Here is a 6,478-nt window from a genome sequence, read left to right as displayed (position 1 = left end):
GTACCGTTCTCGGTTACAATGTATATTAAAGCTAATCGTCATCTTTGGCCAAAGTGTACGCATTTATCTATCGAGTGCATTGAAACCAATCAGGAAAGGCATACACCTCACGTTGAGAAACGACCTTTATTAACAGACAGCTAGCCCGAGGAAAGTACTTTTCCAAAGAACGCACAAAGCGGGGTCGGTTGGATTGTGGAGAAGGAAGCTGAGGCCAGTTACCCCGCAGATTGAGCCTTATTTGGAGGGAGAATCTGGATCCTGAGGGGGCCTTGAGCCGGTCGAACAATTCGGGATTGTGGGAGAGCCAGCCTCAAGCGGAGGAGCTGCAGAGGCAGCTGTCATGGACAGGACATGGACGGGGCCTTTGATGGTTTTTTTTTTTCTTTGCATGAACGAAATTTCTGCCCCAGACCCCAAGATCTGTATGTGCTCTGCGATGGGGGAGTTGGGAGGGGGGGGGAGGGCCTGTCCGACACTTCATTTGTCTCAGGGGACAAACAGTAGGTGCAGGTTGGAGGCCCCTGGCCTGATTTGAGGGGGTGTAGTCTAGGAACGAACGTTTACTCTGGCAATCGATAGAAAGGGGACCGAGTTGAGCATTGTTAGACTGGAATGGAAGGTTATCTTCTTTTGGTCCGGTGGCCCTCAGTCCTCACATCCGGGAGACGGAGACGGAAGGACCTCAAAGAACAATATCTAAACCTGAAACTACCTTCTGGTTTTCACGTCTTAAACTAAGCAGAGAAAAGGTGTAGCCCTATCTGGAGGAAAATGCAACACCTACTATGTCGACAAGAAAAGGAAAAAGAGTAGACAGAGTCCAATCTAACTTTTAGTACGACAAAGACCAGGGGAGAGCGCGAACGCAGTCCCCCACTACCACAAATTATGCAGTCGAGTTTCCCGCATTTGGGGAAATCGCAGGGGTCAGCACACCCTAAAGTGCAATGGGTGAGCCTCGCCCTGGGAAAACCACCTTCATGATCATGGTATCTCCCCTGCCAGGTAAGTATGCTTTCCCAGCGCCCGGCCCCGGCTCACACCCGCCGCCCCTACACGCTTAACACACGGTCACTTAGCCCCGCCCGATCTCGGGCCTCCCCCGACGCACACGCCATTCTTGCGCTCCGCTGACACCCGCGGATCCGCGTTCCCTCCCTCACCGCGGGAGAAACCCCTCGTATTTCTGCACGGAGCGCGGACCCGGCAGACCCTGCGCACTTCATCTGCATACACCACGCCCATACCCGTGACATCAAGGATGATACGTCATCAAGGATGACGCCTGGTCATCTACCTTTCTACCCCTTCATGGCCGCCTTCATATTCTTTCTTTATATTCTACTATTGTAAATTCCAAACATTTTCACCTGATCCTTATTTTCCCCTTTGGGAGGAGGGGGTAACCCTGTAGCTCGCGGAGGCTGGCCTGGATCTGATGCAGGAGAAACTTGGAGTAGAATAGTACTAATAGGACTGGAGAGTTGGTTCAGTGGTTAAGAGCACTGACTCGATTGCAAAAGACTCGATTCCCAGCATCCACATGGAGGGTTACCACTTTCTTTAGCACTAGCACGTGTGGTGCAGACACACATGAAGGAAAAACACTCATGCACACAGGGTAATAATAATTTTTTTAAAAAAAGGATGAGAGAGAGAGAGAGTGAGTTGCAGGATTGGAGAGATGGCTCAGCACCGACTGATCTTCCAGAGGTCCTGAACCCATGTGGTGGCTCACAATCATATAATATAATGGTGTGCCTGAAGAGAGCTACAGTGTAGACATATACATAAAACAAATACATAATTCCTTTATAAAAGAGTTACTAATACAAGTTCTGAGAAAAATCTGAATGTATCTAAAGAATGGCTACTTCCAGTAATACTAGAGACAATTAGGGCACTAAGCAGGCTGGTTAGAAAGAATGAGAAACAAATTTTACTGAGAAGGTGTCTTCATGGTGGATGTTTGGACATGGAAGATGAGTGTTATTACTAATGGTTAAAGTATTCTTAAAGTCTGCAAACTCTTCTATTCCTACAAAGTGTGTTTCTGGGGCAGTTAAAGCAGTCTGTGACACCTAAGAGAGAGATGTGGGAGAGATGAGGGATGGTACAGATATTTGACTTAGCAATTAAAAAACCAGCAAAGTGAAGGAATCTTGTAAGACGGTGGGCAAGGCTACAAAAGGTGGTAGTGCCTTTGACCCAGGAAGAGCACACAAGCAACCTTCTTGAAGCAGTCAGGTAGAGCTTAGATGCAGAGGCTATGGTCTGAAACAAGAGACCTATGACAGGGAAGTGGGATCTAGATTATCTAAAAGGGATGTTGCTAGGGATGTGAAAACCTTTGAGGACTTTGGACAGCTTCTTGTACCATGTTTTATATCTAGGGGTGGAGAGGGGTGATGTGTACCTTGTATTTTGACTGTGCCTGATGGGCAGTTTTGATGAATGCTATAGTAACGTTTACCAATTGACCCATCTGGAATGCTGTGACTCCTTAATTAGAATATAATTTTTTGAGCTTTTGTTTGTGCAGAGATAGAAGTCGCCATCATTGAAAATCAAGCATGACAAGTATGGCCATTTGAACTGTACTGACAAAAAGCTGTGTAAAAGAGTAAGGTTTTAATAAAATTTGAGTCTGTAGCCGAAGAAAGAAAGGGTCACAAAATCAACTCTGCTGGAGGGAATTTCTCTAAGCTCCATGTGGGAACTGAGAGACAAAGTAGCCCAGGAGGGCTAAGAGAAGCTGTGAGACTCCTGGGACAGAGCTGAGAGACAGGAGAACAAGGTCACAGATGCCCAGAAGGGCTTAAGGAGGCTGTGGGGCTCAACAGGCAGCTCCTAGTGGGAGGAGAGGAAACAGGGAGGGTTCCAATAGATAAAGGAACAAATCTTAAGGAAAGAGGGGCCCACATGATGGGGCTCTGGAAAGTATAGCAGGCTCCAAGAGCCAGAGAGAAAAGCTCCTTACCAACTAGGCCAGGAAGACATAAGAAATTGCTGTAGAGTCAGACCCAATGTGATACCTAGCAAAAGCCAGCAGAAAGAAATGATGTGTACATATTGTGATGGTTTGTATACCCGCCGAGGGAGTGGCAGGATAAGAAGATGTGGTTTTGTTGGAGTAGGTGTGTCATTGTGGGTATAGAATATAAGTCTCTCATTATAGCAGTCTGGAAGTCAGTATTCTGCTAGCAGCCTCCAGATGAAGATGTAGAACTCTCAGCTTCTTCTGCACCATGCTTGCCTGGATGCTGCCATGCTCCTGCCTTGATGACAATTGACTGGACCTCTGAACCTGTAAGCCAGCCCCAATTAAATGCCCTTTTAAAGAGTTGCTTTGTTCATGGTGTCTGTTCACAGCAGTATACCCCTAACTAAGACACATACTTTAATATAGTCAAGACAGTATGAACACTTGAGAGGTGGACCTACCCAAAGGTAAGTATAGCATCTTCTACCAAAGTCTTTGGAGACCCTTGTTTATTAGGAGATGATACGGATGGCAAAAACAGAAGATCTAGTATGTCTTGAAGGTTAACCTGTTGATTTCCTTAAAAGTTAAGCTGCAGCCAGAGCAGAGAGACAAGGAGCCCATCCTTGGATAGGCTAAGATATAAGACAGATCTAAGACAGATTTAAGGATGACAGCAAAACAAACTTCAACAAGTCAACCGTATTGGTGGGGGGGCAGGAAAGGGGATGAAGGAGAAGGGGGCATCTCCCATGATCACGGATAGGGTGTGCTCTATACAGATGAAATACAAAAACAAAGACTGCAAAGTGACATCACCCTCCTCCTCGAGTCCCTTGTATCTGAAGATAGTGTAGCTCTCTTCAGGCACACCATTATATTATATGATTGTGAGCCACCACATGGGTTCAGGACCTCTGGAAGATCAGTCGGTGCTGAGCCATCTCTCCAATCCTGCAACTCTCTCTCTCTCTCTCTCTCATCCTTTTTTTAAAAAAATTATTATTACCCTGTGTGCATGAGTGTTTTTCCTTCATGTGTGTCTGCACCACACGTGCTAGTGCTAAAGAAAGTGGTAACCCTCCATGTGGATGCTGGGAATCGAGTCTTTTGCAATCGAGTCAGTGCTCTTAACCACTGAACCAACTCTCCAGTCCTATTAGTACTATTCTACTCCAAGTTTCTCCTGCATCAGATCCAGGCCAGCCTCCGCGAGCTACAGGGTTACCCCCTCCTCCCAAAGGGGAAAATAAGGATCAGGTGAAAATGTTTGGAATTTACAATAGTAGAATATAAAGAAAGAATATGAAGGCGGCCATGAAGGGGTAGAAAGGTAGATGACCAGGCGTCATCCTTGATGACGTATCATCCTTGATGTCACGGGTATGGGCGTGGTGTATGCAGATGAAGTGCGCAGGGTCTGCCGGGTCCGCGCTCCGTGCAGAAATACGAGGGGTTTCTCCCGCGGTGAGGGAGGGAACGCGGATCCGCGGGTGTCAGCGGAGCGCAAGAATGGCGTGTGCGTCGGGGGAGGCCCGAGATCGGGCGGGGCTAAGTGACCGTGTGTTAAGCGTGTAGGGGCGGCGGGTGTGAGCCGGGGCCGGGCGCTGGGAAAGCATACTTACCTGGCAGGGGAGATACCATGATCATGAAGGTGGTTTTCCCAGGGCGAGGCTCACCCATTGCACTTTAGGGTGTGCTGACCCCTGCGATTTCCCCAAATGCGGGAAACTCGACTGCATAATTTGTGGTAGTGGGGGACTGCGTTCGCGCTCTCCCCTGGTCTTTGTCGTACTAAAAGTTAGATTGGACTCTGTCTACTCTTTTTCCTTTTCTTGTCGACATAGTAGGTGTTGCATTTTCCTCCAGATAGGGCTACACCTTTTCTCTGCTTAGTTTAAGACGTGAAAACCAGAAGGTAGTTTCAGGTTTAGATATTGTTCTTTGAGGTCCTTCCGTCTCCGTCTCCCGGATGTGAGGACTGAGGGCCACCGGACCAAAAGAAGATAACCTTCCATTCCAGTCTAACAATGCTCAACTCGGTCCCCTTTCTATCGATTGCCAGAGTAAACGTTCGTTCCTAGACTACACCCCCTCAAATCAGGCCAGGGGCCTCCAACCTGCACCTACTGTTTGTCCCCTGAGACAAATGAAGTGTCGGACAGGCCCTCCCCCCCCCCCAACTCCCCCATCGCAGAGCACATACAGATCTTGGGGTCTGGGGCAGAAATTTCGTTCATGCAAAGAAAAAAAAAAACCATCAAAGGCCCCGTCCATGTCCTGTCCATGACAGCTGCCTCTGCAGCTCCTCCGCTTGAGGCTGGCTCTCCCACAATCCCGAATTGTTCGACCGGCTCAAGGCCCCCTCAGGATCCAGATTCTCCCTCCAAATAAGGCTCAATCTGCGGGGTAACTGGCCTCAGCTTCCTTCTCCACAATCCAACCGACCCCGCTTTGTGCGTTCTTTGGAAAGAACGGGCTAGCTGTCTGTTAATAAAGGTCGTTTCTCAACGTGAGGTGTATGCCTTTCCTGATTGGTTTCAATGCACTCGATAGATAAATGCGTACACTTTGGCCAAAGATGACGATTAGCTTTAATATACATTGTAACCGAGAACGGTACTTTCAAGTGCTGGGAGGATAAAAGGATCGTTACGGTCTCTTTAAGTGTAAGGCGCATATAATGAATCCAGCATATGAGGAGCATATAGCGAAGACATTTGTTGCAAGTTTTCACCGGTCATAGGACTTTTCTCTGGTTTTAAGCAAACACAGTATTTCTTAATGTTATGGAGGCACGGTGGTTCTGGGCATGTTTTCCGCGACCACGTTGCCTTTGGTTCCAACCCTCCTAACAAACCCCATGTTACTGTTTGTGGCTCTCTGCAGTTTTCTCCTGTTCCTATCTTTCAGTTACGGTGACTAAGGCAGTAGTTAGCTAAACCGGTGGTTTGAGGAATCTAAACTCTCCTGTCTGAGTGCTCTCCAGGTCTGACTCAGATTACCTGCCTACATCAGAGGAGACAGGGTGTATTCAGGGTGGTATGACTGTAGACTATTACGAATTCATTCATCTTCGTATGTGTGACGGTCATGTGCAATTCAGAAGACAAGGTAGTCTGCTGGGGTGGCTGAAAGATCTCTATAGTCCCAAACTCTACCTCATTGTGTCCCTCTGATAGTGAGTATAGACCTTAAGGGCACCCTCGTGCGGCTCAGAAAGCATTCTTCCACGATCCACACCTCTTTTTTATCTTTTATTTCATAGCCGGGTATTGCTGAATTGCCTGGGCTGGTTGTGAATTTGCTCTGTAATCTGCACAAGCCTTGAAGGTGTGATCCTCCTGCCCCAGGCTTCAAAGTAGCTAAGATTATAGGCAGAAGCCACAGGTCAAGCTCCCACCATGGTTTTAATTTTTTAAATGGAGAGAACTGTGGTTTCACCTGTAACGACACATGTAAGACAGAATCCCCGGGTTCTCCTCTTCCTCA

The 6,478-nt window shown here is 47.6% G+C and overlaps 2 non-coding genes across 2 annotated transcripts; one reads left to right on the top strand and one right to left on the bottom strand.

Moving 5' to 3' along the window:
• Window positions 1-851: 851 nt before the first annotated feature.
• On the bottom strand, window positions 852-1,016 carry LOC147005502 (U1 spliceosomal RNA). The gene has a single exon (XR_015046801.1). It is a non-coding gene; the product is annotated as a U1 spliceosomal RNA (small nuclear RNA).
• A 3,587-nt stretch (window positions 1,017-4,603) lies between these two features.
• LOC115030685 (U1 spliceosomal RNA) lies at window positions 4,604-4,768 on the top strand. The gene has a single exon (XR_003836289.1). It is a non-coding gene; the product is annotated as a U1 spliceosomal RNA (small nuclear RNA).
• Window positions 4,769-6,478: the final 1,710 nt, after the last annotated feature.

Source organism: Mus caroli, unplaced genomic scaffold (genome assembly GCF_978045245.1).
Source record: "Mus caroli unplaced genomic scaffold, Mus_caroli_1 scaffold_3, whole genome shotgun sequence".
NCBI lineage: Eukaryota > Metazoa > Chordata > Mammalia > Rodentia > Muridae > Mus > Mus caroli.
The sequence above is the reverse complement of the archived record's forward strand: the minus strand, read 5'-3'. Positions and strand labels throughout refer to the sequence as shown.